The sequence below is a fragment of the Clytia hemisphaerica genome, unplaced genomic scaffold, assembly GCF_902728285.1.
Source record: "Clytia hemisphaerica strain Z4C2 unplaced genomic scaffold, Clytia hemisphaerica genome assembly, whole genome shotgun sequence".
Lineage (NCBI taxonomy): Eukaryota > Metazoa > Cnidaria > Hydrozoa > Leptothecata > Clytiidae > Clytia > Clytia hemisphaerica.
The window spans coordinates 223,517-237,739 of record NW_027103274.1 but is presented as its reverse complement, the minus strand read 5'-3'; positions in this window follow the sequence as shown (position 1 = coordinate 237,739).

The window sequence follows — 14,223 nt, the reverse complement described above, 5'->3', positions numbered from 1 at the left end:
TACCAGCAGCTTCTATTGAAGTAGCCTGGATATCCAGCCCGTAAACTTTTTTTGACTTTGATATTTCTTATGTTTACGGTCTGGTTTACCTAGATCGTCTGCATTTTCATCTGAGGATGATTATGCGGATATTCTGATTGGTTGTTCCAAGCGAATCAGAGATCTGAAATAGTTAGGTGGACCGCGGGGGCGATCAGCAAGGCACATACGCTGCTTTGCAAATCTCCCTGACTTTTCTTCTTCGAAGCAAATAACAATAGAATATCTAATTATATCCCTTGGGTGTTTGACCACGCATCCAAATAAAAATAACAATAATGGTAGGGAAGAAGTGGGAGGATCAAAACATGGGAATTTTTAGATGTTCTGGTTGTTTTCTTTTCAATTACTTGCTTAGATATTCTTGTTTTAATCTTCTTAATGACTTGGTTGCATTGTGTAAAGAACTAAAAAGGTATATCTTTATTTTGCTTCAATTGTTCTTTTCTGTTTGCCAATTTTGTATTGCTGTTTTGGGTTGGATTTTGAAAAACAATTTTCTCCAAAATTCACTTTGTACTTTTTGTCTAAACAGACTTTCCACAACACTGTCTATATTTTATGGTCAAGGCTGCCATTCTAAATTGATTTATCACTGCTGGGGTACCATCTTGAAATTATGCATGTCATTATGTGCATATATTTATTTGCAGCCATGGGATTCATGCAGGAAAATCTGTTAACAGGGGTTCATCTGATTTCTAGGTGAACCAAGCTCTATAATTTTGGAACTTTGTCTGGCTGAGGTAAAACTTATTTTTTCTAAAGTTTTGAGCTTGGATATCCAGGCTACTATTGGAGTAGTAGAATCTACAATCGGATCACCTAAATGCCTGAACCAATAGCCTCTAGCTGAAATATATCTCAAAAAAATAAACGCTGGGATACAACCAAATGGGATAACAACTTCTCTTTTCAACAAACGAATAGAAAGCTCCATAAACCTGTGAAGAAAACAAGCAAGTACGTATCCTCCTACCATTCCTCTTTCATCGGTTAGTGTAAAACACAGGTCACAGGTCACGGGTCACAGGTCACAGGTCACAGGTCATACAAATTACAGACCGGAAAACTGTAACGCACTCGTAACATACAACTCATAACATAAGTTCCTGAAAATATTATATGTAATGGAAATATAATATCAAAATATGTTATTTAGAAGACTTAAACGACAAATTTTCAACCCTAAATATTGACAACAAATGACACTTAAATTATGTAAATAATGACGTTATCTCAAAGTATGAGGTTTTGTCCACCAATTAACATCAAAATATTTTTCATGCATAATAGGATGCTAACGCTGCAAGTGGATATATATTCACAGGTTTTGAAAATAATAAATACTCCAACAGAGCTGTCTTAGTGACGTCATTTTATCAAAAATACAAAGCAGGGGATAAAAATATTGAAACATTTATAAAATATAATCTCATTGGTGCTATTCTCATCAATTCTTGTTATCATACCCAAGGTGATGCACGAGATAAAATGAGATATGACATAGTGATTGTGAAATAGCTATTTTCCTGTTAGGGGACCGTTGAAAGCCAAAGGTGAGATCAATGTTTTTTAATACGTATTCTTTGTATATAACATATGTAACATGCATATAACATTAAAAAGATAATTTTTATTACATGTGTGATATAGGTGTAATATATAATACAAGTATTACAGGTCTGTGTTATACACGGCATAAAACGCGAAAGCACGTGGTAAGCATGTAGATAGATTTTTGCCTTTAAAATAGTTTTAGATCAATAAAATACCTTTGGAATTATATTTTTGACATTAACAACTGTTTTCAAACATTTTCTTTGTGTTTTACATTACTTGAAGCTGACCTGTCAACACTGACCTGCGACCTGTGACCTGTGACCTATGACCTGCGTTTTACACTAACCGCTCTTTCATCAGCATTAATACACATCAGCGAGAGATGTTCATTTTCATCAAGAGTAAGATCCTTTAACTCTTTAGACTTACCAGCGGACATGGGCTTGTCAACTAAAGTTGCAGTGTTCGAACCTGTTTTTCGAGGAATATGAACAGCCGAATGAATAGTACCCAGTGGCGGCCTGGCAGGGGGTGCAGGGTGTGCAGTGCATCACCCAGAAAGACCTGAGAAGGGCGCCAAAAAAGCTTTTCAAGGGGGCGCCAAATTTTTTTTTGATGTTTGGTTGGGCGAATTGGCGCCCTTTTGACACGTTTTTAGCGCCTTCTATAAGTACAATGAAAATTTTTTTTCGCCTGCGTCGCTTCGTTTTCTTTTACGATTTTTTTCTACTATCAACATTGAATTGCGAAAAGTCAAAGCAAGACAACGACAAGTGTTGTGTATCCACCAGGGGTTAAAGAGGATGCTAATCCCCAAAATGAGAGATTGATCGAAACTGCTCGCTGTGGTTTTTTGGTCTTATGCGGACCTAACTTGCTCCTTTTTAGAATATCTTTTAAGCTGTTTGACCTCTATTACACCAAATTTTTTCCCTGCGGCGCCAGTAAAGAACCCTTATTCCTGCCAACGTTCGAATTTTCGGAGCATCTTCAGCCATTGATCTTTAATGGAGAGTAAAGTGAGACCAGGAAATAACAAGGAAATAGATATCAAGTTATCATTACCACCACCTTCTTATAAATAAAAGTTGGTTAACTCAGAGATTCCGGGCGTTACTTTCAACCAGTCACTGCTTTTACAGTTTAATATTTTCACTTAATGGTGGAGGGCGCAAATAAGGACAAAAATACCAGGGGCGCCAATTTCATAGTTTGCACCACCAAGAAAATTAAGCCAGGCCGCTACTGATAGTACCGCCATCAGGTAGAAGTACAATCAAAACAGAACGATTAGATTCAAACATTCTCCTGACCATTCTAGTAAGAATGTTGACGACTTGGCTTTTCCCTGTACCTGCACAACCCTGGATAACCAAGCGTTTACAATTGTCATAACTCATGTCAATATTCCCTCTAGCATATTGCAGTAAGGTCTTTAGAAGTTCGTTCACAAGCTTGGTGTTGACGTCTGGGAGAGTACAAAGCCGACTCAGTCTTTCAAACTCAAGATATGCCTCACCAGAAACTTGCGACAGCCAGCCTTTCATCTCCTGATACTGATCTTCAGAAATCGTATCAATGTTTAGACAATTCGCTCCTTGCTTATGCCAATCAAAATCATTTGTACCAGCATAAAGAACAGGCTCATCAGCCTCAGCATTTGACATTTGCACCCTATGGTTTCTAGCAATATCTCTCAATAAATCATTTTCAAACGAGTCCAAATTTGATCCTTGAGAAGATTGCTGACAATTTTGTGTAGATTGTGAGAATGGAAAGCTGTCAGTATCTATTTTTTTTGTCTATCATCGTTTTTGTTCTCATTTTTTCGGAGCATTTCTTTATCAAAATCAATTTTGGCAAATTTCAACATTATTATTACTGCTTCTGGACAGCTTTCGCTATCTAAAAAGTTTGCAAATGACTCTGTGAGTTCAAAGGGCTCTTTTAAGTCCTCAACATTTCTCCATGTGCCATGGGAAAACTTCATCAATAATTCGTTGGCAAATTTTTCAGAAACAGGCCATTTCCAAAATCTTTGACATCCATTAAAAACAGGCATATGACCTTTGCCACATGATTTGCTTTTTGGGCAGGTACATGTCTTTGCCCAATCATAAAGTGAAATGTTAGGTCAAAGTGTTCTTTGCGAGTCACCTAAAAATTTATCAAGAGCTGGTTTTCTGGTTACTTCTCCATCTTTGTTTCCTTTTTGGTCAAACAAACAAAAACCACTCAAGCTTATCATGTTAAATCTTCCCGAACATTAATAAAGTTTACCTCACACATTATACCGACAGTTTTCAAAATCAACTTCTGCGATACTGAACTGATGGTTATATTTGGCTTTTATTTAACAAGAATGTTTCGATAGATTTGATGCAGTTCTGCTGTTGTGGTTGCTTTACAGCAATAACCGGTTGATCTTTTTGATTGTCAATAACTTTTATTCGCAATCAACAATTTTCATAGTTAATAAATAAATCACATAGCTTAACATTAATTTCTAATTCTAATCAATATTTTTTCATAGACTGTCAGGATTTTTTATTGACAACCATGTTCTCTTTGTTTCATTCCTATTTCAATCAATTTTTTCTCACGCTTTAACATAATACAATCGACATACAGGCATAATACATGAATACGATCTCGTCGTTTTGTTCTTTCGAGAAAACTGTTTGCCTTGCGTTATGCAAGGGCGTCTGGGGAAATGAGTGATATATTATGAATGGTACAACACGTTATTATAACAGATGAAACATTTTCAATTTCATTATCAACCATTTTCAATAAACATCTCCAACGCACTTCTAGAATGCCAAAAGCTCTCTCTACGTGTACTCTCCCCCCCCCAGACAGTCTTTTGTGGAATTTCTTTTGACGTCTCGTTAGAGCTGGGCCAAATGGAAACGGTGTAAGCAACCAGGAAAAAATAGGGTATGCACTGTCTCCAAGGATCAGCGGTCGTATTTCGGTCTCATTCACAATATCTATAGGCTTCACTAAAAGTTCCTCATTTTGATCCCGATGAAAGATTGATGAATTTCTGAGATTTCGAGCGTCGTGACAACTTCCTGGAAAGCCTGTTGCAACATCATAGAAAACGAGGTTTGCACCAACAATACCTTGTGTGGCCTTGTGTGTTTACTGTATAACGTTCTTTACGGCTAAAATAATCCTCCTTTTCCTCGCCAGCAGGAGTCACAATGTTTACATGAGCACCATCAATAGCTCCAATAGCTTGTGAAATTAGACAGGAATAATCTAACTTGAACTGTTCGATAGCTTGTGCGGTATCTCTTCTATTGGCAGGGAACTTAATGAAATGTGGTGCTAAGCATCGCATTTCCCTACAAAATTCTCGAGGGATGGATACTGCAGTTGATTTTCCTTTTGAATTTCCCGTTGCAAGCCTCTAAATTGAAATGGCTACTCGCTTTTCGATAGAAATAGCTTTCCTGAAATTCGTGTCTCGCTTTTCCAACCGTGGACTTACCAACTCAACAATCTTTAGGAAAGTAGGCCTTGTCATCCGAAAATCCTGCTTCCAATGGAGGTTCAAATTTTCGTCTTCCTCCACACATACATCATACGATTGAACCATAGCTCTCGTCGTTTGTATGCCCATACAGATCTCGGCTTTCGAGAGTTAAAACCAAAGAGAGAATTCCTCATTGCTGATTGTATCATTTGCTGATGTTTCTTGTGGCTGTGGACATTCATATTGTTGAGAAAGAATCGACGTAATTTTCTTTTAGCATACTTTCGTTGGGCGATTTTTCGCGCCAACACCAGAAAAAACAACCATTTATTTTCCATGTTGACTTAGCCTGGAGATCCATGCTATGATTTCTTATTCTATAAACTGATGACGAAATATATAGCATGGTATGGGCTGACAGTTTGAATTTCCCATATCCCAATGACGGTTGAAAACACAGCCAATCAAATCCTGTTATTGTTTCACTGGTCACACTTTCTTAAAGAAAGCGCAAGTTCCGAAATTTGGTTTTTATTTTTGTAAGTGAGGACAGCGCTAAATTCGAATTTCCCGCTGTAATTTTTTTGAGTCCAAAATCGGACTCACAGCTCTGAACCGTCAAGTATTCATCAGATTTAAAAAAAATACGCAAACGGGTTCCTGTCTAATGTTGACTGAGCTAATGAGCTTCAACAGCTGCTCCTATTCTCCTACCACACTTTCTCTTCCTTTTGTTAGCAGAGGGGTACTTTATTGTTTCAAGTCCTATTGTTAAAAATTGCATTTCATTTTTGGTTTGAATGTCTTTTGAATTTTAGCTTAACATGCGTTGTTTCGGGATTTAATTAGCTTCTTCACATATACCATTGCTCCTCATCTCATTCATTGTTGCATTTCTTCCAGAATGGAAAACTTCCTCATGGTAGAATCTAACGATTGACTTTACAGCTTTTGAATCTAACGATTGACTTTACAGCTTTTGAATCTTTAGGAATGATAACAGGATACTTGATAGAGCATGAATTGAATAATATATTTACTACCAGGTTAGTTAGAGGGATCACCCCTAATACAAACTTAATTCTAATAAAAAATACAGGGGTCGACCAAAATGTTTAAAGAAAATAAAAGAAATTGCAAAATAGTAAGGGGCCGTCGACAAACGATTTTCCTTTTTCTTAACGGCTTAATGTCTTAACGTCTCAATTACAAATTTCATCAGTCCAAAAAGTAGAAACATGTGAAGAAAGGCTAAGACTATAAAAACCACACAACATTCACCTTATTCCCGATCACCAATTAATGGTTCAAAGAGAAAAATGACTGATCACGTGACTTGCCACGGGGCTTGGAGTTTCAAAATTGAAAGGTCACGGCTCAAAACCACATGTTTATTCCGTGCGAAAAGAAGAACTTTGAGGATTACGAATCGAAAGAACATGGTGGCCATGGACCAGTGAAAGTATTTACTTTTGAAGAATTTCTTTGGCCGCTAAGATGTAGGGGGAGGGGGTCTGAACCTCAACAGCCTCAGGCCATTAAAAAAAAGGAAAGTCGTTTGTTGACGGCCCCTAAATATTCAATAAGGTCCATTAAGCTAAAATTAGTAAAATACTATATATGTACAGGCCTCTTCAAACGACCACCTACACGAAATAAACCAACATTATCACAAAAGTCATTCAAAGAAACAAGTTTAGAATCAGACAAAGAAGTAAAATAGTTTTTCTAGCATAAGTTTAAAAATCTTATTTTTCTATAACGTTTTCGATTCTTTTTTTCGACACTTATAAACAGAAGAATAAAGGACTGTTGAGTATTGCAGACTTGTAGTTGTACCTCAGGACTTAGTCATTTTCTCAACATAAGTCAATCAATGATAGTCTTCAAATCATTTTGACATTTTGGATTCTCCTTCACAGTTCTTTCACTCTGGCAAGCTGGTAAGCATTTTTATTATTTACTATTCAATATATTTCCTCTTGTTTACTTTAATGTATTCTCTCTTGTATGTATGATACCCTAGTCCCATATACTCTAAACTTTGATTGATATAGACTTAGTCTTGGAATTTATTCATTTTTGTTTTTCATATAAACTAATTTGGGATCTTTGTATCTATTTAGTTTGAATCCTTGTGATTACAAATATACGTCAGTACGAGAATCCTCAGTGGTGAACTCCATGCAACACACACACACAGCAAACAAGCCAAGAATGGATCACTATTACTGGAAGTAAATATTCTAACTTCTTTATCGCAAACTGTACTGTAGTGTCAAGTGTAATAATGGAATCGAATCTAAAACATTTCCTTCCAAAGTCCTCCAGGTCCAAAGCTAATTTTGAGTATTTGGATCGAGTGAAACATTTGCATAAGGGCTATGGGTGCCATTAGAAGTATTCACCCTCATCAAAGACTTAGACTTTCTCAAAGTATTTGCCTTAATTCATTCTCCAAACCATAACAAAATATCCAGCTAAATACTTTTGTCTAGCACTAGCAGCACAGCAGAACTTCTGAATTTCAGCAACTGACTGCACTCGAAAAAAGCTTTACATTATCTATTCTTCTATTGATAGATCCCATATTTCGGATCAGCCAGGATGGATATATAACAAGAAAACTTTTTTAATCAGTTTGATCATCACGGCCCTATCTCACTTTACTTTTTTCACTCGAAATTATTTTGTTTTGATTCGACTTCTGTGTTCTTTTTCTTTCTTTCTTGAGTGACGTAATTGTGTTCTGCGTTTTAAAAACAAAATTCGATCGACAATTTTCGAATGTTTTGCAATGTAGCGCCTTCTGATTGGAAAACCCAACCTCGTCCTCAGAGGTTAATATTTTCTCTTTGAAAACTTGACCTCTGATACTCAGGGTACGTTCTGGCAGCCTTCGCATTTGCACAGATCGGTGCACTTCAAAGAGGCCTATTTACATGAGCAGCGGTTAGACATACACCCAGTTTTGCATCCACAGACGATAAAATGCTGTCTGGGGCTATCGGCAATGACATCCAACGTATTTCTAACGTGCTTGCTGACTTTTTGCCTTATTGTAAGTTAAATATTTGAGTAAAATATACCCACAAGAATGGAACAAGTATATTATTTAAAATTGATCTTCTTTGTTTGAATTAGGGCTTTTAAAAGAAAAGTTTTACTACGAGAGCATATATGTTCTCATGACTTATCAAGATGCTCTTATGGTTCTGCTTGTACTTTCATTTTTCAAACAATGAAAATCATTAAAAATTGCTGTTGCGAATTAGCTTTTGCGGAATAAACTTTGTGTATTTGCCCATAGTTTCTTCCTTTTAATAAGTGTTCTCAGTTAATACATTTAATGTTTCCTACCTTCAACCGCTTTTTGATGCAGTCAATTGACATCTTTTTTATGCTATTTTCTGGGGAGTTGGCATTTGCTAAAAGAAAATAGCACACTGGAAATGGTGAATCTTACAAAGGCTTATATTTCGCAACTAATTTCTCTTTTGTGTTAAGCCGTAAACTTAAAAACTAGTTAAAACGATATACTTCTAATATTTCAAAATGATGGCCAAGTGACCTTAGTTGATAAAGGTTGGCTACATATTTTACGAATATCGTTGATTCTAATGACATAAACAAAGAAAGAAGTCAACATGTAAGAGAAATCGAATTGATAGGTCTTTGTGAGGGAATATACATACCTTCTTCTAGAGATTTTCCAGTTAATATGTCATGTGTGGTATTCTGTACTTATTTCAAGTCATGTCAAGTCAAATAAGTCATGTCGAGTATGTTTTTGAAACATCAGTCCAGCTACAACGTCATTGCAAATTATAGTAAATTATTAGTTTTGAACGTTTACGCCTTGAAAAAGTTTTTATAAAAAGAAACAAAAACAAAAGGTCTTGATTTGATTTGCAAAAGCTTACTCTCAATGGTAACTAAATTCCTAATTACTTGGTAAAGAATTGGCGTACTTTAGGCGTACAAACTTTCACGAGACCAAAAATTTTTGCGAATTCAAAGAAAAAACATATTTTTTGAAAATTGGATCTCAGAAGTGACAAATTCTTTTCAAATTTGGAAAATTTCACTTTTCAAACATTGCGAACATTCCAAGTAATTTCGCAAGCATAGAATTTTAATTTCAACATCTAATTTTTCTATAACAAAGATAATTTTGCCTATGAAAAATTATGATTAACTGCAAATAAAACATAATTTAGCAATCTTAATTCAAAAGTGAATTTCTATTCTCACAGAGATATATACCGGTATAAGACATAGTCCATCTTTTAAAAATTCTAAATATATTATACAAGGATGTTTGGTTAGAAGATCAGAAAAAACTGAAACATAATTTTATAATTGGTTTATTCCATTTTAATCTATATTCAGCCTGGACGTTACTGCTTTTTTCCCAACTGAAGGGAGAGTATCAAAGAAAAGTGGTCAAAGATGATTTAAGGGTTAGTTTATTAAAAGTTTGTTAATCTGGTGTGGTTGGTAACTTTTTGGTAACGTTGATAAACATCATTTGATTAATTTCAATAATTACTGCTTGGTTACATTGATAATTTTCAGAAGTTATTTTTATATGCAAAAAAGTGTGCTACCAGAAAAATTCCAAGTTGCCTTGTTTGACGGCAGCCTGGGAATCCAAGCTTGTCTACTTATTAAACCAAACATGGTTGCCAAAATAAATTACAGCAGTCCCATGCATTTGTCTTTAGTGTTTCTATTTGAGTAGTTGAAGGTTTTATACTTCTAGACTATATACTTCTAGGTTCTCCTAGAGCATACAATTTTCATTCAGTTGATAGATTTATTGATGACCTTTGCGCTATTAATGTTATAATGATATATATCCGGAAGAGCTACAGTTGAAAGTTGAACATCATGGAACACATGCAACGTTTTTGGATCTAGATATAAGCTTTGAAAATAACATCTTTCGATACAAATTGTTTGACAAGAGAGACGCCTTTCCCTTTTTCATCGTGAGAATGCCACATAAGATAGTAATTTACCATCAATCATCTTTTACAGTTCTATATATTCTGAGGTCCTACGCATTGCTAGATGCACTGCCCAGAATTTCAGAACTTTTCAAGCGCATGCTCAATCAAGGAGCTGAAAGATCTTTCTTGCGAAAACAAATTGTAAAGTGTTTTGATAGATTTCCAGAGACTTTTATGAAATTCGGAGAATCTTTAAATGGTTTTTTAGCGCAACTGCATTTTTGAAAAATTGAAACATTTTTTTTTTATATTACACGTTTTTTTTTTTTTAAGAAACTAGTTTTACCAAGCAGCCTCAATGTTTCTTAAGAAATCGGCCTTTTGAGCCTTAAATGTTTCTTACATGTTTCTAAACTTTGTCAAGCTTAAAGGACGCATATCGATAATACAATAGTCTAATTGACTAATCTACGGTACTTTCCTATCTTCTATATTGATTTTCTGACTTTCTCAAGTGTTTCTAACTGTTATGTATGTATATTTCTGGAACCTTGATTGAAAGGTTCTTAAAAAAAACGAATTAAAAAATGCTATTTTCTCATTCTCAGCCTCAGCATGTTTCTTAGTTTTTAGGCATTCTGAGCCTCATGTTTCTTAAAAGTGTGTTTCTTAAAAAAAAAAAAAACGTGTATGTATTTTTTTTTCTTGTTCTCTTTTGCCACCAATAATCTGGTATTATCAGTATATATAATAAGTCTCTGAAGGTAAATATTTACATTTAAAAAAAAAAAAGAAGAGAAAAATCCTAAATATATCTAAAAAAATAAGTTTTCGTTTTTAAAGTGCGTGCGAACAGAATAGTGATCAGTAGACCACTAAGAAGGGCAAAAGCGGGCTCTGGGGAGAAGCAACACTCCGTTACGGGGCCTATCCGCAGGTGAGGGTTGTTTCTCCCGAGATTACGTTCCGTCCCGACTGTAGGAATCTCCCTCTTGATTAACAAAAACAAAGTAGGACCTAACCGATTGAGATACTAATATTCAGCAGTAGATTCCCCGAAAATGTAAACATAGGACAAAACAGGACGAATCGAGGTCCTGAAGAGAATTCTATTATTGGTCAGCCCAGGTGACCCTTCAAATCTGTTCCGCGATTTTTTTCCCGCTGGTCGTCGTCGTTAAGACTCCTCAGTTTAATTCCGATTTTCCCGATTTGACTTAGAAAATCCGAAACAAGAATGTGTATGCGCCGAGCTGCGCTATAATTATTACATCAGCCGTTATCTCCCTTATATTGCGCCACCTCTTCCGAAGCGTACTGTGAGCAATTTTATGAAATGTTAAAGCAGCTTCGCACTAGTAGCTGGCTAAGTGGTTTCATGTTTGACCCAATTGATCCTGATTACCCAAGATGCACCGCGACCCTGAAATAGCCTATGGAGAAGAAGCAAGAAGATCTCGATCAGTCTCAACTTTCTTTCATCATCTTCTATAGGTGAGAGTACTTGATTTATTTCAAAGTTTATTATTGATTCCTTGTCAAAGTTATTTTCAAAAAAGATAGCAGCAAGTGTACACTGGTACATCTACCTCACTTGCAAGTTATCCAAAAGATAGCATTAAGCTTGTGTGATATATATCAGACAAGCAGCTACACCCTTGAGGTTGCATGCGAGCTCCTTGCATCCTCTTACTTATCTTACTTAACCTACTGAACTACTTGTCACACTTGTCAAACTTGAATAACCTGCAAAACCTACCAAACGTTCAAAACGTGCGAAACCTGCTAATTGTTCAAAACTTGCAAAGTCCATCAAACACTTGCTTCAATTACTTCACACATCCTAATCTCAGCTCACATATCTCAGCATTTAAGCTTATAAATCTCAGCTTCTCAGCTTACACGTCTCAGCGTCAGATCTACTTAGCCTTATTAACTTATACTCCCTGCAAAACAAAACTCTTATTTCTCCAGTCAAATTTGAAAAATATGTTGCATACGCAAACTTATCAAATTTCAAAAGCTGTTTTGGGCTCATTTAATCAAGCCAACGAGGAATTATTTGGCCAAACTGCTGGTACTCAATGTAGCGTTAACTGCCTGTATGCTATCTTTTGGTCTAATTTTCGACGCGTTAATCTTTGGAAGACTACCGACCTTGACAAAATCTTAATCGAAGGTGATAAGTTATACAAACAGCTTGATACAAACTCCCATCTTTCGGTTGATGAAATGCCGCGTTTCATTGAATCAAATGGTGTCATAACTAATTTCAATTTTTTGAATTTTGCAAACGGCGAAGCGAACCTGATTAATGATAGTGCTTTCCTTCAAATCCCTCTGAGTGAGTCCGAAAGTCTAGAATTCAACGCCTTAATGATCATTAACGGTTTTACTATCGCAATTATGAGTCGGCATCAGGGTTACTTTATCTTTGACTCGCATAGTCGAAATGAACTTGGATTACTTGATCCCTCAAATGGAAAATCGTGTCTTTTAAAGTTTGATAACGTTTTTGAACTTGAGAAATATATCCAATTTTTTTATTTACGACAAATGGAAAAAGAGAGTACTTACTTTGAAATTCAATTTATTGAAGTGGATGAACTAATAGAAGAGCTTAAAGAAATTCTACAAAGGGACATTTCAGTATTCATGAAAAGTTATTCAAATAAGAAGCGTAAAAGTGATGCCAGTGATGGAAACAATTCTAAGCGTCAAAAAATTAATCAAAAGTATTACAAAAAAAACAAAGAAACAGTGATTGAAAACAGAAAAACTTATCGTTCCCAAAACAAAGAAAAATTAAATGAACAAAAAAAAGATTATCGTTCCCAAAACAAAGAAAAATTAAACGAACAAAAAAAAGATTATCGTTCCCAAAACAAAGAAAAATTAAACGAACAAAAAAAAGATTATCGCTCCCGAAACAAAGAGAAATTAACTGAAAAACAAAAAAAATATTTTTCCCAAAACAAAGACAAAATAAATGAAAAAGATAGAATCTATTATCAAAATAACAAAGATCGTGTAAGTGCAACAAAAAAATCACGCTATGAGAAAAATAATGCGGCTGCAAACAAAAACCATAAAAATGAAAAAAATGATCTAGTATCAAAATTTTTAAAACTTATTTATGAAGGTCCTTTCTACATCTGTGTTTGCTGTAACAGATGCCTCTATAAAAAAACGGTTGTCAAATACTCGCCTGAAAAATATGATATCCCAAAAGAACATTATTATTCTGAAGTTTTTTCATTTGACGGCCAACTATACATTTGTAGAACATGCCATAGTAAACTTAAAAAAAATGAGTTGCCGTGCCAATCTGTCAAAAATAAACTGAGCCTTGATGAATTACCTGCTGAATTCCGTACTCTTCGTAGACTTGAAAAAATTTTGATTTCTCGCAGAATTGTATTCAAAAAAAATTGCAATCATGCCAAAAGGTCAGTTCCCCAAACTCAAAGGTTCTATTTGTAATGTACCTATTGATGTTGAAGATAATGCTAATACTTTACCAAGAAGAGCAAATGCAAATGGACTAGTCATTGTTAAACTCAAAAGGAAATTGGAATATAAAGGACATGCCGTTTTTGAACCAATCAGACCTGATTTCATTCAGCGCGTACTGAATTATTTCAAAGAGAACAACCCTCTTTATCAAGACATAGAAATTAATGTCAGCAATATTTCAAATGATGAGACCATTATACAAAATTCTGCAAATAATGAGGAAACAAACTCTAATGAAAGTGACCAATTGAGTGAAATTGCTTCCAATGACGATAGCACTGAACCTGATCATCAACAAAATAATGCTTCAGATTCTGAAGAGCTTGAGACAACTGACAACCCACTTGATGCTCATCGCTCAAATGCAAATGAAACTACTCTAATGCCTCACACTCCTTCTGATGCAGAAGTAGATAATGAAATTTTGTCATTAGCGCCTGGTCAGGGTAAAAAACCAATTTCAGTCTTACATGATGAAAATTGTGAAATGCTTGCTCATCCTCATTTATTTCCTAAAGGTAAATTTGGTTACAAAGTTGAACGTGATGTTAAACTAAGTCCACCCAAATACTTCAACCAGCGTTTGTTGAACTACACACAGACTACATATTTTTTGCTAATTTTGTAACTCAGCAAGTGTCTTTGACCAATCAGATAAATGTCGCA